The sequence below is a fragment of the Equus przewalskii genome, chromosome X (genome assembly GCF_037783145.1).
Source record: "Equus przewalskii isolate Varuska chromosome X, EquPr2, whole genome shotgun sequence".
NCBI lineage: Eukaryota > Metazoa > Chordata > Mammalia > Perissodactyla > Equidae > Equus > Equus przewalskii.
The window spans coordinates 100,719,497-100,746,565 of NC_091863.1; the positions used below are offsets into that span (position 1 = coordinate 100,719,497).

At 35.9% G+C, this 27,069-nt stretch overlaps 1 pseudogene; it reads right to left on the reverse strand.

Moving 5' to 3' along the window:
* Window positions 1–13,525: 13,525 nt before the first annotated feature.
* LOC139080876 (tigger transposable element-derived protein 1-like) lies at window positions 13,526–15,467 on the reverse strand (annotated as a pseudogene).
* Window positions 15,468–27,069: the final 11,602 nt, after the last annotated feature.

The window sequence follows — 27,069 nt, forward strand, 5'->3', positions numbered from 1 at the left end:
GTCCAGGAAAGGTGGCTAGAGAGAATCTACATGGTTTTTTTTCCCCCTTTCTCCTTAAAAGACACTATGCCTGGGGTACCTGTAAACTTTCTTATGTGTCCTACTCTTCCAAGGGTTTATTTGACCTGCTTTGTGGCAATCACTTCACCCTAAATAGGATTCCAGTTTCTATGTTTTCTTGCACTTGACGCATGCTTAGAAATTGACTAAGTATGTATTTAAAACATGTCAGAGTCTATAAGTACAAATGTGACTTGAAAAATCTATTGAAAACAAATATTGTCTTATTGCCATTGCTCAGTTTAATTCTTAGCAATCTGTCAGTTCTGATCTGGCATGTTCGCCCCTTCTGTGTGCATTCATCCTTACAGCTCTTTGGTAACTACTTTTTCTTTTTAAATTTCATTGTGAAGTCTAGTGCTTTCTCCATCTGCATGGCTGATGCAATGTTTCTGATTCTAGAATGTTAAACAATGGAACATATTGTTTTAGTTAGAGAGAATAGAAACTCCCTAAGTATGAAAATATAGCTCCATATTTTAAAAGATAATAACTTATTCCTAACTTTCAATTATCAATTTCCAGCAATTAAAGATCTCAATGGTCTACAGTATTGAAATAGACAATGTGCAACTAGAATTTAAATATTCAATAAAACAAGGAATTTTCATCCATCAAATACCATTATCAAAACAAAGACAAGATATCCAACAGTATAAATTAATAGCAATCCTTTAACTTTTTTTGTTGCTCTGTCACTCAATTCTCTCTACCGTGTATTAAGCTCTGTTGTCTTTAAAAGGATCCGTGTATTCAGATGGGAGATAATGCACAAAATAAGATCAAAAGATCTTTCTGAATTCTGGTTGAAGCCAATCTGTGATTGTCACTATTTTACCAGGAAGATTTGAGACAGAATTGTGTGACTAAATGAAGCCACACTGTGATTCCTCTGACCTAAAAGGCATTTTTCTTAATGAATTATAAGTAGTTAATGTTTTTTTGGGGTTGACTCATCTTTCTTTTTTTCTTCTACTCAGAGTCTCTTCTACTTATGCTACACTGAATTTCCTACTTTTAAAAGTATGCAAGGAGAAAGAAATTCTGTTCCGTGGAAAAGAAAGGAATACAGCTATGGAAGGAATCTAAGTCTACCAAAAGAATTCATTCCCCAGTTAAGTCTGCCAGTTTCAAAAGAGCCAAAGGTAATATTTGTGAGTTGCCTATGTATCGAGAATTCAGTGCTTGGATTAGAGGAAGAAAATGTACCCTTTGGAATTATGATGAAGAATATGCCAAAATAAGGAAGGTATACCTTAATTTGAAAAAATACTCTTCTTTTTTCAGATGTGCCTCATCTTCTAAGGAAGTTTACAGAGAGACTTGAGAGAAGTCAACAAATGTGGAAACACCTGCATTCTATTTCTAGCTCTGACAGTAATTTGTGATGTGATTCTGGCTGTGTCACTCTGACTCCCAATTCCCTCCTCTGTAGGGGTATAGATGGTATCTAAGGTCATTAAGCCCTACAATTATTTGATTTTAGGAATTAGAATTCAAAATGATTCAGGACATAGAAAGAAAGCTTGTGAAGATTTGTAACTTAGATCATCGTTGCACTGATTTGGGCAAATTGTATTACCAAAATATAACACTAATGGTATAATTTAGCATAGTTGGACTTCTGTCTATCATATGGATTTTGGTGGGGACATTATCATTGCATAATATATTATAAACTCTCTTAGGAATTCATTTTCTTGTCTTTTCCAACTTCTAGAGGCTGCCTGCCTTCTTTGGCTCATGGCTCATTTTTTTCATCTTTAGAGTAAGCAATGTCACATCTAGCTGACAATTCTTCTGTAGTCGTAGCTCCCTCTCACTGCATCCTGGAAAGATTCTACACTTTTAAGGACACTTGTGATTACATTGGGCCCACTCAGATAATCCATGATAATCCCCCATCTCAAGTTCCTTACCTTTCATCAAATCTGTAAAGTCCCTTGTGCCATGTAAGGTATATATTGCAGGGTCCAGGTTTTAGGGCATGGACATAATTGAGGGGTCATTATTATGCCTACTACATTAACCCTAACTGGTTATTAAGAGAAGAAGGAAAAACAACTTATACAAGAAATAAATTCTCCTTCATGGTAACAGTAGTCAAATACTGAAATCTCACATGGCGTTTCCTGTGAATCAAGAATGTAATGCTTGCTGTTGGTGGGAATGTAAATTGGTATAGCCACTATGGAAAACAGTATGGGGGCTCCTCAGAAAATTAAAAGAATAAGACTACCATGTGATCTGCAATCCCACTTCTGGATATATAACTGAAGGAAATTAAATCACTATCTTGAAGAGATATCTGCATTTTCATGTTCATAACATCATTATTTATAACAGCCAAGGTATGGAAACAACCTAAGTGTCCATTGATGGATAAATGGATAAAGAAAATGTGATATATAAAAAATACTTACAATCGAATATTATTCGGCCATAAAAAAAGAAAGAAATCCTGCCGTTTGTGACAACATGGATGGATCTTTAGGGCATTATGCTAAGTGAAATAAGTCAGAAAGAGAAAGACAAATACTACATGATTTTATTTATATGTGGACTCTAAAAACATTGAACATAGAATCAGAGAGTGAAATGGTTGTTGCCAGGGGCTGAGGGGTTGAAGAAATGGGGAGATGTTGGTCAAAGGCTGCAAACTTCCAGGTATAAGATGAATAAGTTCACGGTATGTAATGTACAGCATGGTGACTATAGCCAAGAATAGTGTATTGTATACTTGAAAGTTGCTATGAGAGTAAAGCTTTAATGTTCTCACCATAACAACAACACAAAATGGTAATTATGTGAAGTGAAAGATATGTTAACCAACCTTATTGTGGTAACATTTTGCAATATATATGTGTAGCAAATCATTATACTGTATACCTTAAAGTTGCACAATGTTATATTTCAATTATATCTCAATAAAGCTGAAGGGAAAACAATAATGTAGTGCTTGGATTAGAGGAAGAAAATTCGTTTTTATAAATCTTTAATACCAGAATAAAGAAGGATGTAAGAAAGGCTGGAGCAAATTAATTTTAAAAATTCCTCTACAGAATTTTTAAATGTAATGTAACGGGAAACCTTACTTTGAGAAATAGACTGATCATCCTGGGAGCTACACTATCTGGGCACATCTGAAAGGTTAGTGAAATAGATTTGGAAGGAAACTATTTTCATGAAGGATCATGGAGTATCCTGAATTGGGAGTGGGAATAGGGTACATCATTAGGAAAAAGAAAATTGTGGCAAAAAAACCTTGTCCAAGGAACAACAGTTTCATATGGGTAGAGTGATTTTGTCGCTTTCATTTATCCCATTGTCCAGTCCTCATGATCTTCTGCCAAAGTGCTGAGGAGAGGAGCTGCAATAAATTCTTAAAAATCTGCTCCGCTAACTCTGTAGGACTTATATAGGACAAGCAATGTGATAGACATGTTCCTCATTTGTGGTCACTGTTAGAACACAAAATGTGCACAGCACCTTGAACAACAAACCACACTAGCCTACAGAGAGCACAAAGAAAATGTTAAAGAAGACATCATCCACTTGAGCACTTGTAATGGCAGGTGAGAGCTATCAATTATAGCACCCAGAGGAAGAAAATGGAAGAACATATCCAGGAAGATTACCCTCTAGAGATCATTGATCTGGAGGGCATCTGAAGGGAACATGGTTGACACCTTGTGATAATCAAGCAATGCGCATGTTCAGATTTATGTGAGATATTCCTCAGGGACTCAGCGAATTGGAGCAAGTTGAAGGGAACAGGAGTTTCAGCAATTCTACAAGTGCCAGCAAGGCCAGAGAAACGCTTTGTTATTGTTGTTGTGCCTCGATTATGATGCAAGCTTACTATGGCCTGGGAGCACATGGGTTGTAATAGCTTTATTAGTTTAAAAAAGTGGCAAGCACAAAAACTAGGTTCTAGTTCTGAATATGATGCAAGCTTGCTGTGTGATCTTGGACATGCCAGTTACTCTCATTGGGCCTATTTACTCGTCTGTAATATGAGGGATTTGGACTAGATAGTCTCTGAGTCCCCTCAGCTCTAAACTATGACATATAAAATGTGAGGTTAATACATTCAGTAACTCAGACTAATTGTTAACAGAGTATTGCCAAATAAAAGCTCTGTAAAATAAGTTAGAGTGACTTATATCAACTTATACATATGCACACAGCATTATCAAGGGGACTTAAATAGAGGGAAAACAATAGGAGACATCTCCAATGCAAATGTGTTTTGAATGCAAAATACAAGGTACATATAATACAATTATTTTGTGAAAATTTAAAAATCACACCAAACAATATTATTATGGGTACATATATAAATAGTAAAAGCCTAAAAATCATGTGCAGGAATAATATATACATAACTTCAGGGTAAAGAAACCTCTAGAAGTTGGTTGCTGGGAAGGGGATGGAACTTCAGATATATCTGTAATATTGAGCTATTTTTGAAGGATGTTAAAATATGGCAAAGTTTAATACTGAAAATTGATAACGTAAAAATATCAACATTGTAAATATTATTATTTTGACTATTTAAGATATTTTATATAGAAAATAACAATCGTTAAAAGAAAAACGACTGTTAAGGATATATACACTAAAAAGGTATTGGCAAACTACAGCTACGGGCCAAGTCCAGTCTGGGATCTCTTTGTGTATGACCTTTGAGCTAAGAATGGTTTTTTACATTTTCAAAAAGTTGTTAATAACAAAACAAAACAAAAACATATAAGTGACAGAGAACTTATGTGGCTCACAAAGACTAAAATATTTATTATCTGGCCCTTTACAGAAAGTTTGTCCACCCCTGCCGTCTAAAATATTAGTTGTGGGTATCTCTGAATTATTGAATTATTGGAAATTTTGATTTTTCTCTTCTGCTTTTGTATTTTTTTCCAAGTTTTCCATAGTGCTGTTATGATGAGGGAAATAAAGTGATTTTTAAAGAGAGCTTGAAAAGTGTGCTTGCTTAACAAATCAAATATTTCCTCTGCTATCTGATTCAAACCCTTGATGACATAGAAAATCTTTCACAGTGATTGCAAAGGCAAACTTTAGTCCCAAATTCATTTTGATCATCAGAAATTCTGAATTAGGGATTTCCAGATGAATGAGGTGTTAATGCTTCTGATAAGGATGATAGTACAAAAGTTCTCTCTCAGATGAGTATAATTTCTTGTAGAAGCCTCAGGCTAGACCCCCTAACCTCTTCAAATCTTCCTGAATGTGTGTCACTGATTTTTATCTCCATCCAGAATTTCTAAGGATCTCTTATTTTGTGTTGCTGATTTGTGTTTTTGTTTGCTCTGCCATGCAAAGGATCTCTAATAGAATCTTGAGAGTTCACCTGACAATTTTGACTTTATAAATGTTTTCATGAGCTGCATTCCCACATCCCTGAAACAGCTTGCAACTTGGAGCAGTGTTTTGTATGCAACACAATTAACTTCCCTATATCATGTGCACGTTTAATTAAAAAAAGATTTGAACAAATGTGTACTACCCTTTCCCAGAAGTTTCCAAGAGTGTATGAATTTCCTGGAAACCAATATCTGAAATATGAAGGCAATGAGAAACTCTTTGCCAGTAAAAACCCTGCAAAATACTATGGGGAAGAGTGTGGCTTTTAACTGGAGAAAGTAGAGTGCCACGCAAGTATTGTCTTAAAACAATGTTTTCAATGTAGGTATCTCAAAAAGGATACTTTATAATCATAACGCATTTTAAATATTCTAAAATCTCAAAGATAAGCATATCTAGATACACAAAGTGTTAACACATAGCACTTTCCTGGAAAGTGCATGTTACTGTAGGTTGTAATTTTACAGATTTTGGTTCTGAGGTTTGGGGCATATTCATTTGGGAAGTGGACTGAGTGAATAAAGAGAATTATAAAATGCTAAATGGCTTACTCTTTCATTGATTCCCTTGAGAATTACTTCCCTATATAATTTCTTCATGCCTCAGTGGAAGAATAAGTTCCATAGAATTTTTTTTTTTACCTAGTAAATAAAAAATATAAATGCATGCATATTGAAGCATACTCAAAATTTTCTTTATAGAACACAAAGCTATAAGTATATTTTTGCCATTGAGCACCAATGGAAAACTAATGCCTTAGCTATTTTTCTACTTTTAATTAAAAATGTTAGTCATTTCCACTCAAGTGTATCTTTTCCAAATTTTAGTCTGATACCCCACTGCTTTCATGAGTCATACCTAGTTCTCACAATCTTTACATAGACAATCAGTGGGGCTATGTTTTGCCACAGATATATATTTATAAATTCTAAATAATACAGATTTCCTCATCTTACAGGTAAAAGAAAAATTACTGCATCTTTTCTTTCTTTCCTTCCTCCTTTCTTTCTTTCCTCCTTTCTTCCTTTCTTTCTTTCTCTCTTTCTTTCTCCTTTTTTAATCAAAATCTTCAATTTTAGGAGGATGGATGTATATATATGATCCTCATTTTATATGTATATATCATTTTATATCTCACCTAAGGTTAGTTCTCCCTTAATCATAATCATATATCTCTCTATATGTATATCCATCTTCCCAGATCAATATTTGGTCTCGTTGCTATATTTGACTTCTTATATAATCATATGACAGAGCAATAGAGCACAACCCTTGCTGGGCTATTAAATAATTCTTCCTGTGCAGAAAAATAAGAATACTCACTTATTCCAGGTATCTTAGCCTCTGTTTCTTCTTTTGGGAAACATAGCCTACTGTAGTTTCTGGAGGATTTTTTTTTCCAACTAGGGTGAAAGTTACATCATGATGACTGCATCCTTTCCATATCTTGAATTTCCTTGTACCTTTAGCATTTTATCAAGCTTTTTATGTAATTTGGAGGTTAATATTCCCAGTAAGTCTCTCCTTAGGAGTAAGTTAGAGGCTTAGGGAGCCCACTAAGGTTAGTACCCTTTCAAGCAGTTATGCAGTTAGTAGCCTAAAAACATTAATGCACCTCCTTAACCACCTCACTCACTTCCTAGGGAGAGACGTGGGCACAGGAGAGAATATGGCCAAATGTATTTTATTTTATTCATTGCGTTTATAGCGCTTATTACCCTCTAGGCACACATAAATACCGTACAAAAATCTGGTTTGGATAAAGTCAGCTTTGATCAAGAAAAGGTTTGCTGATGAGGTTCAAAAACCGCTTGTACTTTTTTTTCAGATCTGGCTCCTCTATTTTGAAACCTTTACTGAGCAAAGAGATGACAGTTACAGGATGAGATAAAGGGCTTGTTCCTTAGCCGCTGAAATGATTTTTTAAGGTCCAGTGTAAGCCCTTGATTTGAATTGAACAAACTTCTCTAATTCTTACCAAAATGCCAGTTCACATGATATCAAGAGGTTTCCTGTTGGGCTGGAAATGTTGATCTGTATTTGAGTATTCGGTGTCACTGAAAACTCACAAAGCGGGTAGTTTAAAGGGTTATCCTCCAAAGTAAAAATAATTCTTTCTGTATCACTGTTCTGACATAGGTTCTTTCTCAAAATGTCCCCATATTTTTTGTTTTTTGTTTTTGTTAGTAAGCTAATAATATCTTGATGAGGCCAGTATGACCTAACTTTTCAATTTCTTATTTCATAACACCTTTACAATCTTCTTTCATCCTTAAAATTTCCATCCGACTGCTGGCATTTTTTCTCGTTATCATTGTGTGCTTAATACAGTTATGACACTTTGGTTTCTTTTTGTTAGCCACCCATTAATGGGAATATCTGGAGCAGTTGGGCGCAGCATGCTTTGTTTTCATATTTTTATGAAGTAATGTATTAGTGGCTTGAAACTTTGTTTATCCATAAAGCTTACTGTCTTTTTTAATAGTACCATGAATGCACCAGTGTGGAACTGCTACACCCTTTGATTTGTAGCTTAGGGGACTGACTTATCTGCAAGGGGGTTGGACTAAACAAACTCTTCTGAAAATGAGTTGCTCTAATAAGGTAGCATTCGGTGAGAGCAGAATTCAGAAAACAAAACATCCAATTAAAGACACTTTTTCTTCCCCTTAAAAGAAAAAAATATATTTGTCCAGTTTTTTCCACTTTTGACAGGTTTTAATAAAGAAGGTAACATCATGCAGAAAGGGGAAAACAATAGGAGATAGAAGCCTTGGCTTCTGGGCTAGGTTCTGTGATTGGACTAGCTCTAAGCGACCTTACACACAAGTTGCTTAATATCTAGACCTTAACTTGCACATCTATAAAATGGCAAAGCTAATATTAGACACTCTTATCTCACATGATTCCTCTGAGGTTCAAATAAAATGAAACAATGCATATGAAAGATTTTTGAAAGCACCAGACAGAGGTTAGGCATATTTATTAAAAGGTTTCTTGTGTAATCATGCTTATATTTCTGTAATTTGAAGGAACTGCCAGTTCTCATATAATTTCATTTATCAGTAAAAAGAATCACAGAACATTTTATTATAATTAAGGTTCGTGAGCCTCAATCCCCCCTCTGAATTGGGTAGGAAATAAATTTAATCAAATCAGCTTTCAATTTTCAATCCTTTGGTCTTATGCACATATAAGCTACTCACAGACGCTCACACTCACATTGGCTGTTAATGGTTAGTCAAAACAATGGGCCACAGTTTATTTACACAATGTAGCTTGCAGAAATCAGTGTCAGTGGAGCTAATGATACATTGCCACACCCATGAACAAGTTTCTATAAAATATCATAGTGACCAAGATTTTGATCAATTTCCTAAAAGACAAAACAAAATGAAAAACACCTAGTTTCATTCTCTGGCAGACTCGGGGGCCTAGAAAGATGAACTTCTAGATAGAGAGGAAAACTAGTTCAGAATGAAACCCCTTGGCCTGCCATGTAGTCTAGACTAGTGTTTGCCAAACATAGCTGATCATCAAAATCACCTGGAAAGTTTAAAAAATTAGACGAGATTCCCAGATCCTGTCGCTAGAGTTTCTCATTCTGTAGGTATGGTGTGGAGCCTGAGAATTTGTGCTTTTAAAGCCTTCCCAGGAAATTCTGAGAATCAACCGGATTTGACACGCACTAGTCTAAGTTACCATGAGAGGCATTTGTCCTCAGCACTGTGTTCTTCAGAGACAACCCAGTCCTTAAATTTGGATTTTGCAGTACAAATGCATCCTCCATTATGGTCTGCTTTGTGAATACAAACAGTAGCTCATTGTCAGAGACTAAATCTTACCTCTAGGACAGTGATTATCAAACTTTAGTGTGCTGTAACACCATTTAGGGAGCTTGTTGAAAATTTATATAACGTGGTCTCCACACCCAGAGATTTTCATTCAGCTAAGTTTGGGAGGGGAACCCAAGATTCTGCATTTTTTTTTAAGATTTTATTTGTCAGGGGCTGGCCGGGGCCGCAGAGGTTAAGTGTGAACGTTCCGCTTCTCTGTGGCCCGGGTTTCGCTGGTTTGGATGCCAGGTGCGGTCATGGCACCGCTTGACAAAAGCCATGCTGTGGTAGGCGTCCCACGTATAAAGTAGAGGAAGATTGCATGGATGTTAGCTCAGGGCCAGTCTTCCTCAGCAAAAAGAGGAAGATTGGCAGTAATTAGCTAAGGGCTAATCTTCCTCAACAAAAAACAAACAAAAAAGATTTTATTTTTCCTTTTTCTCCCCAAAGCCCCCTGGTACACAGTTGTATATTTTAGTTATGGGTCTTTCCAGCTGTGGCATGTGGGATGCTGCCTCAGCATGGCCTGATGAGCGGTGCAATGTCCGCGCCCAGGATCTGAACCGGCCAAACCCTGGGCCGCCAAAGTGGAGTGCACAAACCCAACCACTTGGCCACGGGGCCAGTCCCAGATTCTGCATTTTTAACAAGTACCACAGATGATTCTTATACACATGATCTAGAGAGTCACACTTTGAGAAACACTGGCTTAGACAGTTTCCAATATCAACTTAAATATGTTACCTTTACTAATATATGATATTTTCAAATTAATATTTTTAGTGAATATCCATATCCTTACAAAGATATAATAAATTCTTTACAAATTCATTACACTTCATTCAAACCCTTTTAAATATAGATCAGAATTGAATGGGTCTCTTTGGATTTAGAGAGGACAAAGTTAAAAAGTGCTGTTGGACTCTATTTTTGTACCCTTAGCATTGGATGCACCAATTTAATTTTAGAAGAATAGAAATGGATCAGTAAGGATTACATCTATGATCATTTGGCTCATGAGAACAGAAGAAAATGGGTTGTCTCCTGCACATTTTACTATGAACTAAATCTTGCTCTTAGATCACCAGAATATCAGCTGAAACTGGATCAACAATTCTTATAGCTTAGTCCTTCTGCTTTGGAGTATTAATAACTAGCAACAACATCATTTTCTATCAGTTCAGTCCACAGCCTTCATGTGATTTTTGTTAATATTCTATTGTCAGACTATATATATTGGTGGGTGCAGCCTGGGTTCAAATCATACAGAATGTGTAAAGATGAAAATGAAAATCACCTGAAATTCCATTATTTAGAGGGAACTGTATGAATATTTGATGAACTTCCTCTCTGTATATATACATGAATATGCATCTACATAAAACAGCCAGTATAACACTATATATAGAGTTTAAGCATTAAATCACACGCACTTATCCATGTCATTAAGTGTTTGTTTTAAACATTTTAAGAGTTTCATTTTAATGATAACCTAGAACCATGGAACAAATAAGAGACTAAACCTAAAAGTAGGTTGAGCATATTTATTTGTGTTCACTATTCAATGATTCCTGCTTCATAAGGCTGTTTTGAGCACGAAATGAGTTAATACATTTTGGGCACTTAGAACAGTGTCTGGCATATAGCAAGTGCTCATTTAATGTTGGCTACTATTATTCAAAAAGCATTTTTGTTCTCTCTATATTAACAGAGGTTACTAATGCCTCAGATAAGCAGATGACATTACATTTCTCCTGGTGTCTCTCATTAAAGCAGTAAAGTTGAATATTAATGAGTATAGAGAATTATGTTGTCATGCATGTTAGTCTGGAAAATATAAATTCATCTCATAAAAAGTCAAAAGATCAAAGAAGGTTTTTACTGTTAATTGGAAACAAAGTGTCATTGGTGTCCTGATTTAAAGGGTACTCAATTATGATTAGCCAATAAAAAAAGAGAAAATAAATAAAAATAATTAAAGTTAAAGTGAAGTTATTATTAGCTCTTATTTCACTAAAATCTTTTCCTCATAGCCCATGGCACCAAATAAAATTAAATATAGAAAAGTTTCATAATTCACGAAGACATTCTCAGTGTTAAGACATTTTTAAATAAAAAATGCAGTACTGAAAGCATACTTCAAAATTATTAGATGTAATATTTTTGTAGCCAAAAGCATTTAAATTTTAAGAATTGAACAACTGGAGGACTGGATACTATTTATGGATTTAGAAAGGTTTAGTCACTTTCATAAGTTAAAATTCTTCCTCTCTTTAAGCCACCTGTTCTCTCTCTCTTTAGAAATGGTTTGGTTAAAAATAATCTCAAGATTCTGACTATTCTCTATTCTAAAAGAACCACATCAAGAGCAAAGTAGGATATTTTTCTTAATTATTGGTAAAGACTTTGGACAGGTTCATGGACAGACAGTTCACTAATTTGTTATAGCCTTTCCCATAACATTTGAAAAAATGGTTTGGAAAATCTCAGAATAGACACTGCCTAAAATAAAACCAAGCACCTGACCTAAGTTCAGTCAAGTGCTGGGAATATATGTTACCTGAACCTTGAGCTTAATGAGTTGCTTAATTAGGGAAGACATAATTTAAGGTGCTAAAAAGTCATGTGGCTGAGTATTTGAATTATTGTATGTTTACATCAATTTAACTAGAAGCTATAATTATCAATTACAGGAAGTCCAAATTAAAAGTTCTTCTGAGGAAATATTAATGACGTTCTTTCATTATGTACTTCAGACACATTTATTCAGACACAATTATTCATTTCCATAAATGAGAATTCAAGTAAATGAACAACACTAGAAAGAATAATTGTTTAAAAATGTAATGTTTTCCAGCAAACAACAAATAGCCGCTGGTTATGTATATTCTTTCTTGATATAGTATATTTAGTTTTAAGTATGTCTAATATGCTTCAAAGTGTAACCTTTTATTTAGCCCATTTCTGGAAGTTACTGTTAAAATGAAATTCTGAAAATGATGTTTATAAAGAATTATAAAGTACTTGGGAAAATGCATGAGATATGCAATGTATGAAAAAAAAAGAAAGTGGGATATAGGTGTATATAGAGCATTCGCTTTAAACTTTTCTGTTTTCTTAATTTTCTATGATGAGCATATATTATTTTAAAGCCAGGAAACATATTTATTTAATGGAACGCTGGTCAATAGGGAAAATTACATTGTAATACCGTAGATGAAGTAGAACTTATTTAATTTTTTATTCCTCCCTCTGGATGAGACCTGCTGGCAGTTTACCACTCTTTCACCAGGGCCATGTCTAGAATTTTGCCCGTATGTCTGACAGGGAAAACAAAGGTTCCGTTTCAGAAGAAACAGACTGGCTTGCTCAGTTGTGGAATTTTATTTATTTAGTGATAAGAAAGTCTATCTGGGACTTGCCTTGAGAAGTCAAAAGTTTCTATGGATTCAGGTTTCCTAAACTCCATTTTCAAAACAACACCTAAAAAAAATTAGCAGAATCAAGTAAATCATAATGAAAACAATAGTAATTATGTTTTCCAGCCCTGGATATTTTCTTTTAATGAATTATGAGAGTAAAGCCTATCAAATTATTAACCAGGAAAATAATTGTCAATAGTAATTTTTAAGAATAGCGAATAGAAATCAAACCAATTTTGAGTCCATCAATAAAAAGGACAGAATTTGCAGCAATGTATTAAAAATGGACAGGATTTAGTAGTTCCTTTCAGATTTAAACAGGTATTAATTCACTTTCTAAATTCAACCTTTATTTACACACACTCGCCAGAATAATAAAATATGAAAAAGTGAAACTAGGATTATGCATATGTAAAAAATATTTTTCAGATTACAATTCCAAGAAGAGGGTAGGGTGGGTATAACACCCTTGGGAAATTTTATTAACAATTGATTCAACTGAGCAGGCCCTGGCCTCAACAAACATGAAGTTAATGAACCTCTACACTTATTTGATAACTTACTGAAGTTCTCTTTTCGGGACATTCATGGGCATAGCTCGGAGATATTACAGGTTTGGTTCCATACCACCACAATAAAGCTAACATAACAATTAAGTGAGTCACACAAATTTTTTGCTTTCCTAGTGCGTATAAAATTTATGTTTACACTATACAGTAGTCTATTAAATTTGCAGTAGCATTATGTCTTAAAAAACCCAATGTACATACCTTAATTAAAAAATACTTTATTGCTAAAAAGTGCTAACCATCATCTCAGCCTTCAATGACTCATAATCTTTTTCTCTGGTGGGGGGTTTTGCCTCAATGTTGTCGGCTGATGACTGATCAGGGTGGTGGTTGCTGAAAGTTGGAGTGGCTCTGGCAACTTCTTAAAATAAGACAACAATGAAGTTTGCCACATCAATTTACTCTTCTTTTCATGAATAATTTCTCTGCAGCATGTGATGCTGTTTGATAACATTTTACCCACAGTAGAACTTCTTTCAAAATTGAAGTTAATACTCTCAAACTCTGCTGCTGCTTTATCAACTAAGTTCGGGTAATGTTCTAAGTCCTTTGTTGTCATCCCAACCACGTTCACAGCATCTTTACCATGAGTAGATTCCACCTCAGGAAACCACTTTCTTTGCTCATCCATAAGAAGCAACTCCTCATCCTTTAAAGTTTAACCATGAGATTGCATCAATTCAGCCACATCTTCAGGCTCCACTTCTAATACTACTTCTCTTGCTATTTCCACCACATCTGCAGTTACTTCCTCTGCTGAAGTCTTGAAACTCTCAAAGTCAACCAGGAGGGTTGGAATCAACTTCTTCCAAACTCCTGTTAATGTTGATATTTTGACCTCTTCTCTTGAATCACAAATGTTGTTAATGGCACCTAGAATGGTGAATACTTTCTAGAAAGTTTTCAATTTACTTTGCCTAGATCCATCAGAGGAATCACTATCTATGGCAGCTGTAGCCTTACAAAATGTATTTCTTAAATAATAAGACTTGAAAGTTGAAATTACTCCTTAATCCATGGGCTGCAGAATGGGTGTTGTGTTAGCAGGCATGAAAACAACATTAATCTCATTGTACATCTCCATCAGAGCTCTTGGGTGACCAGGTGCATTGTCAATGAGAAGTAATATTTTGAAGGGAATCTTTTTTTCTGAATAGTAAGTTTCAACAGTATGCATAAAATATTCAGCAAACCATGTTGTAAAAAGATGCAGTATCATCCAGGCTTTATTGTTCCATTTATAAAGCGCAGTCAGTGTAGATTTAGCATAATTCTTAAGGGCCCTAGGATTTTTGGAATGGTAAATGAGCATTGGCTTCAACTTAAAGTCACCAGCTGTATTAGCCCATAAAAGGAGAGTCAGCTTCTCCTTTGAAGCTTTGAAGCCAGGTGTTGACTTCTTCTCTCTAGCTATGAAAGTCCTAGATGGCATCTTCTTCCAAGAGAAGGCTGTTTTATGTACATTGAAAATCTGTTATTTAGTGTAGCCACCTTCATTAATTATCTTAGCTAGATCTTCTGGGGAACTTACTGCAGATTCTACATCAGCTCTTGCTGCTTCACCTTGTACTTTTATGTTATGGAGATGGCTTTTTTCCTTAAACCTCATGAACCAACCTCTGCCAGCTTCAAACTTTTCTTCTGCAGCTTCCTCACCTTTCTCAGCCTTCATAGAATTGAAGAGAGTTAGAGACTTGCTCTGGATCAGGCTTTGGCTTAAGAGAATGGTGTGGCTGGTTTGATCTTCTATCCAGACCACTGAAACTTTTTCCATATCAACAATAAGGTTGTTTCACTCTTTATCATTCATGTGTTCACTGGAGTAGCATTTTTAATTCCCTTCAAGAACTTTCCTTTGCATTCAAAACTTGGCTAACTGTTTGGGGCAGGAGGCTTAGCTTTCAGCCTATCTTGGCTTTCGACATGCCTTCCTCACTAAGCTTCATCATTTCTAGCTTTTGATGTAAAGTGAGAGATAGGCAACTCTTCCTTTCATTTGAACAATTAGAGGCCACTGTAGGGTTATTAACTGGCCTAATTTCAATACTATTGTGTCTCAGGGAATAGGGAGGTGGAGCAGAGGGAGAGATATGGGGTAATGGCTGGACGGTGGAGCAATGAGAACACACACATTTGTTGATTAAGTTCACTGTCTTATATGGGTGTGGTTCATTGTGTCTCCAAACAATTTCCATAGTAACATCAAAGATCACTGAGCACAGATCACCATGGTAAGTGTAATAATAATGAAACAGTTTGAAATATTGTGAGAATTACCGAAATGTGACACAGAGACACGAAGTGAGCAAATGCTGTTGGAAAAATGACGCCCACAGACTTGCTCAATACAGGGTCACCACAAATCTTCAACTCATAAAAAACTCAATATCTGCAAAGTGCAATAAAATGAAGCACAATAAAGTGAGGTTTGCCTCTATATGCTTCTTAAATATAAATTAGTTTTCTTATTTTTACTTATGAATATTTATTTGATATCTGGTGTTTGGCATTTTATATCTCATAATTTCAGCCTATGATAGTATTTAGTAGTATACCAAAATTATCCTGGCTTTCAAAAAAAGTATGTGAAAATCTGTACTGCAACAATAACTATGATTTCACAGAAAATAAGGTAATCTTAGGGAGATGGCAAATGCTCTCTTTAATAAACCTTTAAGAACTTCAGGTGAGATTACATGTAGGCATGACGAATAAATCAATAAATGTTATCTGTTAGATACCTACTATGTTCATTTTTATCTTTGGGACATAAGAAGGACAAGACAAAAATGAGGTGGATGTTGAAGACTCCCAAAGCCGTCAGCATCCTCAAAGTGCTTACAATTGAATTGGCTAGAATGGTTAATGAATGATACAAGATAAAAACAAATTAAGTGATAAATTGGGAGGTACAGACAGCTAATGAAACTTAAGCTTCAGAGACCCTTTCTTGAATGGGTCCCTTGCAAAGTCCTAAGGGGGACTGTATTAGTTTGCTAGAGCTGCCATAACAAAGTACCACAGACCAGTGACTTAAACAACAGAAAATATTTTCTCACTGTTCTGGAAAATAGAAGTCCAAGATCAAGGTGTCAGCAGATATGATTCCTTCTGAGGCTCTCCTTGACTTATAGATGGTCATCTTCTCCCTGTGTCTTCATGTAGTGTGTCTCTGTGTCCTAATCTCCTCTTTGTATAAAGCTAACTATCATATTGGATTAGGGCCCACCCATATAATCTCATATTTACTTAATTACCTCTTTCAAGACCTTATCTCCAAATATAGTCATGTTCTCACTTATTGGAAGTTAAGACTTCAACACATGAATTTAGGAGGGGACACAATTCAGCCCATAATACTCTGCCCTCTAGCCCCCCAAAATTCATGTCTTTGCTACATGTAAATTACATTCACTCTATCCCAAAGCCACAAAAGTCTTAACCGATTCCAACATCAACTCTTAAGTCCAAAGTCTCATCTAAATATCATCTAAATCAGATATGGGCGAGATTCCAGGTTTGATTCATCTGGAGGCAAAATGCCTCTCCAAAGCCGGCCCCCAGTGGCGTAGTGGTTAAGTTCGCACTCTCCACTTTGGCGGCATGGGGTTCACAGGTTCGTATGCCAGGCACAGACCCAGCGCCGCTCCTCAGGCCATGCTGTGACGGCATCCAACATAAAAAATAGAGAAAGATTGGCACAGATGTTAGCTCAAGGAGAATCTGCATCACACACACAAAAAAGCCCTTTTGGGGCCGGCCTGGTGGCGCATTGGTTAAGATCACGTGCTCCGCTTCAGTGGTCCTGGGTTCACCAGTTCGGATCCTGGGTGCGGACTTACGTACTTCTTATCAAGCCATGATGTGGCAGGCATCCCACATATAAAGTAGAGGAAGACGGGCATGGATGTTAGATCAGGGCCAGTCTTCCTCAGCAAAAAACAGGAGGATTAGCGGTGGATGTTAGCTCAGGGCTAATCTTCCTCAAAAAGAAAAAAAATTCCTCTCCAGCTGTGAACCTATGAAACAAGACATGTGCTTCCAAAATACAGTAGTGGGATAGGTATTCTAAAAGGGAGAAATTGAAAACAAGAAAGGGATCACAGGTCCCAAGCAAGTATAAAACCTCACAGGCAAATATGAATAGATTTTGAGGCTCAAGAATAATCCTCTTTAGCTTGATGCTCTACCCTCCATGTCTACCAGTGTGACAGTCACACTCCCTCAGCTTTGGGAGGCAGCCCTGCCCCCTTGGCTCTGGGTGTCTGCCTGACCCCTCTGGAACCGAGGAGGAGAAGGCTCTGTCCCCTGGGCTTGTGCCACGTGAGCCCGTGGTAGCAGTGGCAGCCCTGATGACCTCTGAACCGCCTTTGGGGGTCATTCTTCCATTTACTTGAAGGATAAAGTCTGTTTGCAGACAGATCGCTCTATTGGCCCATCCTGTAGAATCCCAGAAGCCTTCCTTCACTTCATCCCATTACTGTCCCCTTCAGGCCAAGATGGTAGCATTTCTATTAGTAAATCTCCATCTCTATTCCTGGTTTCCGCTGAGATGGTTGATTGGATTCTTAAGTCATATGTCATAATCTCTTTAGCAATGGTTGTCCAGCTACTGAAGTTCTTTCCATAATATGCTATCTCATTTTTTGCAATATGGACAGACTGAGGATTTTCTAAATCTTCAAGTTCAAGTCCCTTTTTCTTAACAATTCCTTCTTCAATTTATATTTGTTCTCTTGCATTTTACTATGAGCAGCAAGGGAAAACCAAGCTGTGCCTTCAACACTTTGCTTACAAATCTCCTCAGCTACATATCCAAGGTCATCACTTAAAAGTTCTACTTTACACAAAACACTAGAACCAATTTGATTAAGTTCTCTGCCACTTTATAACAAGGATCACCTTTCCTCCAGTTTCCAATAACATGTTCCTCATTTCTACTGGAGACCTCAACAGAAGCATCTTCTAACATTCATATTTCTACGCATTCCGTTTGTGATGATATGTGTATATCTCTAAGATTATAGAAGCTTTCTCTACAGCTCTCCTCTATTCATTCTGATTCCTCACCAGATTTGCCTTTAACCTCCATATTTCTAGCAACATTCTCTTCAACATAATATAGGTTTTTTTCTAACATGCACCTCAAAACTCTGCCAGGCTATTCAGTTCCACAGCCACTTCAACATTTCACCTTTTTCTCCCCACACGCCTTGCCTTGTATGGACGGAGACTGGAGTAGCTGCAAGCACATTAGGGATCTGGCTAAGGGGAAGTCGAGTTAGAGATCATTTAGTTTAGCTTTAATAGGATTTATCTATGTGGTTCATAGTCACTTTTGTATATAGTTACTTTTATTACTAGCTACCCCAGAGTAAGAGTGGCTTGCAGGAACACTCCTATCACCTTCCATGCCTACAACATAAAAATGCAAAGTTTTTGAGCCGTGTTGTGACATAAACATGACCCATAGCTTCTGCCACTGGAAATATGAAAGATAAGCAAGATTTGAAATGTATGAAGCCAGAAGCCTGTCTACGCAAAAGTCTTTCAAACATTAAATGTATAAAATTATAAGCAAAGGATTGGGTTCTCACCAGAGCCTAGTCAAATGTTCTCTCCTATCAGACATATTCTTGATAACATGAGTATAAAAGGACTATATGTTTCTTTTCATTTTTGATGGAAATTGTATGAAACATAATTCATCAAAATTTCTGTTTGCAAGGCACTTATCTATAGCAGTATTATAAACAGTGACTACATCTGTATGAAGTCACATGCTTTATGCATATTTATTAACAGTAATAGAAAAGGCACCACTTTTGATCAACTACATGAAAGAAAGACATTACATAAATTATCTTTCTATTCCCCCTATACACAATGAAATTTACAGAGTAATTGTCATATCAAGAGGTGATCAAGAGTATGTATCCACCAAATGAATGGGTGTGTCAGGTAGTTAAGTAATAAAGAGTGTTATTTTTCTTGATTTTTGTGACGTTTGTAGTATTTATCAGTCATTTGAAATGTATAATATGTTGTGATTTATCTCTTAATTCCAAACAAATGCTCACTTTTGAATCTAATTGTATATTATTTTTCTTAAAGAAGGTTCCCCAAATCATGTATAAGTTCAGTCCCCTCAAAATTCGGATCTATCCCTGAGTAGAGGCTATTCATACTGAGGGAAATCATAAGACAGGGAAATCAATAAAAACTGGAACAATCAGGCGAGATCTGTAGTCATTTTTATGGAAAGAAATCAGTTTTATTCTTCAAAAACTTGGGCCATCTGTATAGAAAAACTTTGTGTGTGTTTTGTTTTTTTCCTCCAAGAACATGGAATTTCTTATAACAGGGCATGAAATCAGTCCTACATTCAGAGTTATTAAGAACTATTAAGCCTTTTTGAGACTAATCTTTTGTGGCAAAAGATTTTGGCTGCCCGGTGTCAGACATTTTCCACTTATTTGCTAACACAGAACCCTAATTTTATTCCCAGGGAATAAATCATGATTGTTCTAAGTTAACCTTTGCTTTGCAAAGTGATTGGTCTAGGTGTAGGCATGTTACCTAATTCTGGCAAATACAAATGGAAGTCTGATGGAAATTTCTGGGAAAGTTTTTTTTTTTTTTTTTTTTTTTTTTTTGCTGAGGAAGATTCACCCTGAGCTAACATCTGTTGCTAATCTTCCTCTTTTTGTATGTGGGCCACTACCACAGCATGACTACTGGCAGACAGTGGTGTAAGTCTGCATCTGGGAAGTGAACCCAGGCTGCTGAAGCAGAACACAACAAACTTAACCACTAGGCCACCAGGACTGGCCTCTGGGAAAGGTTTTTATCTCTAAGAAAAAGGGTGAGGGTTGAGTAAGAAAAAATTCCTTTTTGCCACCCACCATTTTTCAGATATTGGTATAAGGGTGCAGTATTTGGAGCTGTGGCAACAATCTTTTGGTCAAAACAGAACAGTCAAGTGACTTGAATATCAACCCAGCAGCAGTACTGCGATATCACTGAACTCCAAAACCAACGTGGGACAGCCTGATTCCAAACATCTAGTTATGAAATATAATTAAATACTACTGTTGTTAAATATAATTAAACCACTGTTGGTCAGAGATTTTTTTGTTAGGTAGAACTGAAAGTATTTCCAGCTAAATGATAACTGATATAATGTGAAACAAAGAAGAGGGAAAGTTTTGATATTAGCTCTCATATTAGCAAATACTTTCCCTCAAAACACAGCTAGAAAGACGTGCCTTACAGTTTGAAATACTCATTTGAATACTTGAAATGTTTTATTAATTTTCATGTGGCATGCCCAGCTAAAATGAAGCCTTATTAAATGAACAATTTTAAATAAAACTTTTATTGAGGGGCTGGCCCAGTAGTGTAGTGGTTGAGTTTGTGTGCTTTGCTTTAGTGGCCCAGGGTTCCCTGGTTTAGATCCTGGGTGTGGACCTATGCACAGCTTGTCAAGCCAGGCTGTAGCAGGTATCTCATATATAAAGTAGAGGAAGATGGGCATGGATGTTAGCTCAGGGCCAGTCTTCCTCAGCAAAAAGAAGAGGATTGGTAGCGGATGTTAGCTCAGGGCTAATCTTCCTCAAAAAAAACAGTGTTATTGAGATATAATTCACATACCATAAAAATTACCATTTTAAAGTGTAAAATTCAGTGGTTTTTAGTATACTTACACAACTATGCATTGATAATTATTATCTAATTCCAGAACATTTTCACCACTCCAAACAGGCACTTCATATCCATTAGTAGTCTCTCCCCAATGCCCCCTCCCCCAGCCACTAGCAACCACTAATCTACGTGGATATGAAGTGGTAACTCATTGTGGGTTTGATTTGCATTTCCCTAAGGACTAATAATGTTGAACATTATTTCATGTGCTTACTGGCCATTTGTATATCTTCTTTGGAGAAACATCTATTCAGATCTTTTGCCTATTTTTAATTGGGATATCTGTCTTTCTGCTGTTAAATTGTAAGAATTTTTATATATTATGGATTCTAGACCCTTATCAAATATATGATTTGCAAGTATTTTGTCCCATTCTGGGGGTTGTTTTTTCATTTTCTTAATAGTGTCGTTGGAAGCACAAGCATTTAAATTTTGATGAAGTTCCATTTATCTATTTTTTTCTTTGGTTGTTTGTGCTTTTGGTATCACATTTAAGAAACCATTGGAAATATTGGAGGCTGGGATGTTGTGAGAAATTCCACAGTAGAGAGGATGGGAGCCTGAGGCATTTTGTTTGGGACCTGGTAACATCTGAGTTACACTTAGGTACATGTTCAAAGTACAATATTAAATATTGACCACGTATGTCAGAATCACCCAAAGGTGCTTATTAAAAATAGAGATCACATGGCTCCCTTCAACATATCAAGACAAATCCCTAGGCTTGGGGCCTAGGAATATGAACTCTAAACAAGCTCTTAAACAGATTCTGCTGTATATGGAAGTTTGAGAACCATGGAACTATGCCATGTTGCCCTCCAATAAGCATAAAATACACATTTTTAAAATTTCTTGATAGATGTCAGCATCATTGTCAACTTCCACTAGATTCAATGCAACATTATTAAATGTGCTCTTACTTTGTGCCAGGCACTAAAGATATCCTACAGAGAAAATTTAGTGAGACTATTTAAATAAGATAATTATTATAGCACATACAAACATGCATAGATACACCACACAAGCACATGCATCAGGCACAAAACTGTCATTTCAAAACTAACTTTGTTGATTCATTTATGACTCCACAAAACCTCATTACAGGCGGCTAGATGTCAGTTTCCATTTGGTCATAACAATGATTTAGTAATGAGAATAACATTTTTAGATGTTGCACTTTTCCTCAAAGATTTGCTTTTGAGAAATCTGTTCATTTGCATCTAATCATGTTTCCTTTATCTGAGTGCTGGTTATCAATTACTGTGTAACAGATAACCATGAAACTTAGAGTTTATAAAACAACAAGCATTTATTATCTCATGATTTTTGTTAGTCAGTGATCCAGGGGCAAGCTAATTGGGTGTTTTTGGCTCAGGGTCTTTCATGAGGTTATAGTCAAGATGTCAGCTAGGGCTGTAGTATTTGAAAACTGACAGGAGGTTCAACGAAGTGGGGGACGTGCATATTTGTGAGGCTGCTGAGGCTGAGCAGAAGTGTTATAGTGGGAATTTGAGATTCTCCCAATGGAATTTAAATTCCAATTTTTTTTAGCAACAATACCTTTACTGGATCACAACTTTCTGTCATGACCTTCCATTTTACTTTTGAGTCTACAAGAAATGGCCACCTGGAAAATATTTTTGTATCTTTTATCAAATCAAAGTGGAGGTCAGTGCCTGTCATGTCTTCCATATCTATGTCATGCTCCTCAAACATTCATGTAATAATTTAACGCCAATAACATTTGTCTCGGCAAACAAATAATTTTGGTTCCTTCTACAGAAAATAAGAACTATATAATCCTGTAATGTTCATTTTATCTTTGAATTCAGGAAGATTAACACTAGACTTAGGGCTTGATTGCAACTAGATCAACCCTAACCTCCCAGAAAAATTCAATTTTCACTAAACAAATGGCATTTGATTATCACATATTCTTTAATATATAAGTCAATTCAATAATTTTAATGGATGGTGGTGCTGATTAACAATACAAATAAACTTAAAATAAGATAAAATATATTGTACTCCTTGGAATAACTTTCAGATTTTGAACAAAAATAATATGAAGATAAGAATATAGAGAAAACGATTTGAATTTGAAAGAACCAGAAATGGAAATACAAATGTTGCTTTTCAGAAATTTTTATGTTTAAAAAATTCAAAATTAAGAATTTAAAGTTCTCTGCTTATTTTAGAGTTTTGCCAGAACAATTGTAAATGTCATGGCTCTGGTAATTTTATCTTTTTACTTGTAGGACAAATGTTTCTAAAGAAGTGTTAAGTGTGTTTATTTGTGTGGAACTGTAAATAATGAGTCTACAGTGGAAATAAAAATTTCAACTCCTTGGTGCCCTTCCTTGAAAGCTATACAGTCCCCACTGGTGTTCTCCTCAAGGTTCATGCCATGTAGCTGTCTTATAGGTAAAAGTACTTTAAAACTATTTCCTTCTGATATTTGCAGAACTGGTACCCTTGTACTAGTATCTTCGTTTAAGTTCTAAGTTTCCATTTCACAGAAACCAGGTTTATGTCATGTGGGGAAGAAATTCAAGCCATTCTTTTTAGATTAGAGACAATTATCTGTACCATTTAGGTAAAAAAGTAAACTGTATGGGTGCTCCAGAATGGCTGTAAATATTGACTAAATTGACGGAGCAATTACTCAACTTTCTATTTCGTCTGCCTTTGTACACGCACCCACAAATCAACTGACTCAGTTAACTTACTCTGAGGAATTCATTTCCTACGAAAAGCTAACTTTTCACATGACACAATCTAATAATAGAATGGAAATCTTCAGAGCGGCAAACTTTGAATGTAAGTATAACATTAAATTTGGTACTCAGATACTCGAGGGCAATTACGGTTAGGTTAATTTTAACAATTTAAACAACTCAGGCAGATTTATTCATTCAACAAACTTTCATTAAGGCTTCCTATGTGCTTTTCACAGTGCTACATCTGTGGATACAATTTAAAATGTCAAGTCTCAGCCTTCAACAAATTCACAATCCAGTGGTAAAATCAGAAAAGGAAAGAGATAATTATGCAACAATATTGTAAGTGCAGTCACTGGTAATATTGTATAAAATAATATTTCAAGAAAATTAATGTGGTAGCACTATGTAAAGTGTACTTGAGTTAAGGACATCAAATTAGTAGTATAAAGTAGGTACTATTTCTATTCCTGTTCTCCATATAAAGAAACTTCAGAGGCTCAGAGAGATTCAATAATAGCCTGGGATCACTAAGTTTATTCATTAATGTGTTCATTCATTGATACATTCATTCATCAGAAACTGTATTATGAGCCATGAATAGAGCAGTAATCAAGACAGACTGAACCCTGCCTTAAGGATCTTGTAAAAGATCCAGAAGTGCTGTGATAATTCAGAGAAAGATAATGGTACTGTATTTGGAATTCTAGTAGGGGCAATGGACATAAATACTCAATTATACATTGAAGGGCAGAGCTGAGCGTGAAGTTGGGTTCATCCCACTTGTCTATGAAAGGTAGCTCTCCCACATTCTGGCCACCAGGTTATAGAGGATGGGGAGGGCTTTGTTGATGTTTATACATGTATAGGCCTGCAGGAGTCGCTGAGTTATATTGTCTGAGTGGCAATTTACTTTAAAATACTTCAGGACTGTATAGCAGTGTGATGAGTAAGAGGAAAAAAAGTAATTCTAATTAAAATCTTAGGGGTGACTAATTACCATATGAAGTGTCTTTATCTGAAGCAACACTTGAGGGCTAGCTAATTAGCAGGTGAAGTCTCTTAACTGAAACTATCACCTCAGGGTTGGCCAATCTGCACCTCCTCCTTAACAACCTAAAATAATTTAAATAGGGGGTCTGTACCAGAAAAAGAGCTATTACCAGAGATAACTTTTTTTTTAATCTGAAAGACCTATCTGTATGGCAGGGCAAACTTCTAATTCCCAAACTTCTGCCCTTCTTATCATCCTGTGAATTATCCTCCTCCCCTTCGAAACATCAGGCCCCTATCCTTAGTTCAGGATGGCATGTAAGCCTCAACCACCCAACTCGCCCTTGAGTCATCTCTTTGGGGCTCCCATAAGTATGAAATTAAATTTATTTTCCTCCTGTCAATCTGTCTGATGTCAATTTAGTTATCAGACCAGCCAAAGAATCTAAAAGGGGAAAAAGGAAAATTTTTCCACCCCTACAATCCACATTCTCGGATTGATGAATCACTCAATGGACAAATTGTTCACTTTTCAAATGATTACTCAATAAGACTTACTTCAAAACTCTTGTTTTGCTGTATTCACCAATGTAAAAATCTATATTACAAATTTTCTCTAATTCCAATCATATCCTTGCATTGAAAGTGGTGACTTAAGCCAAACCCCCAAACTTTATAAATATCTGCCTTTGACTTTCCCCTTTCAAGATACTACTAAGAGCCTGTCAAGATGGTATTTCCCCTTACTACAACAAGTAATGTGTTCAGCATCGTTTGATCAACAAACTTTTGTTGGTGATCTTTTTTTGTAGTCAGCAGGCACAGATGTGATAGTTAAAGTAATAATAAATGGCTTTTCTATGAATATACATAGCATGAGACTAGACCATGGCCAAGGAGAACATTCACAGAGAGTGAGAGAAAGATGACTAGAGAAGACTACAGAAAGGCAGGAGAAATAAGACTTTATCATATATCAGAGCCAAGAAATGAGAGAGTACCTTTCCTGGTGGGGTGATCGTAAGTGTCATGTATGAAAGGTTTAGGGTAGTAAGAATTAAAAAGAAACTACTAAAATTGTTTTTTAAAAGTTTAGGAAACCTCAAGTATAGAATAGTTAGGCATGGAGTGAATATATGGTTATTAGATGTGACCAATGGGTCTATACTAAATCTAAAGGAATTTGACTGAGAAAAGTGAAAAGATGCTATCATAGTTGAAAGGAGCCCCCAAATCAAATTTGGCTTAGTGAAGCTTCCAGTGGAGAGGGACAGATTCAAGATATCAGAGAAATGATGTAATGCTTTGAATGATTTAGACCAAAGGTCAGCAAACCTGTTCTGTAAAGGGCCCTCCTGTCTCTGTCACAACTCTGCTGTCCTAAAGCCAAGGGAGCAGCTGATATATAACTGACTGGGTGTGGATGAATATGTTCAAGGAAACTTTATTTACAAAATTAGATTGCAGGCTGGATTTGGCCCATGGGCTGCAGTTTACAGACCCCTAATTTACACCAAAGAAATGTATGAAACAAAAGATGTCTCTAGCAAGCCAAAATATCCATAGTAGTTGATACATTAAGTAAATTCACTGGAACTGAGCAACTATTCAAAGATTTTATGAAGAGTGCCTGAAGTTACAGCATCTGAAGGCAGCTATTTATTTTTCCCCAAGGAAAAATATTATAGGGCTGAAGCTGATCTCTGATCTGCATGTATCTTGATCGCCATGCTGGGTCATCCTACACTGAAATAAGTAAGACTTTGTGTGACACCATTTTTGCTTAAAATGTACACTTCCCAAATTAATAGCCTTTGTCAATTTAGAATTTTAATCAATGCATGCTACTTTGCTATTCAAATCTCTTGTGAAAATTAGAATGGAAAAAAGTTAAGATAATTACTACAAATTAACAAGATACTTAATCCATTGAATACTTTTAAATTCACGTTCAGACTTAAATAATATTAGCCCCCAAAAGAAGTTTGGATAGTGTTGTTCTCAAAAGGGAAGTAAATGAGGGAAAAAGGAGATTGCAATGGGCATGCTTTCTCAAGCTCAACTACAGAATTAAAAGCTTAGTTTGTAATGCATTTAACTTTGATAATCTATGAACCATGCAAGTTTCATAAACTAGATGCTTGAAACCAATGTGGCTGTGGTATCAACGTTAATGTCAAAGCAGAAGTAAATATGTTTAGTAGTAAAGTCATACAAAAGTGCTGTCTGTAGGCTTTTCTTATTTACTTAATCACGAAAGTGCACTATCATGACATTGCGTGTGCCTTTTCTTTACTATAGATCACGCTGTTTTGATTATTTAATCACTTACCAGTACTTCTTATACCTTATTTTAACTTAGAATCAGGAAAAAATAAAC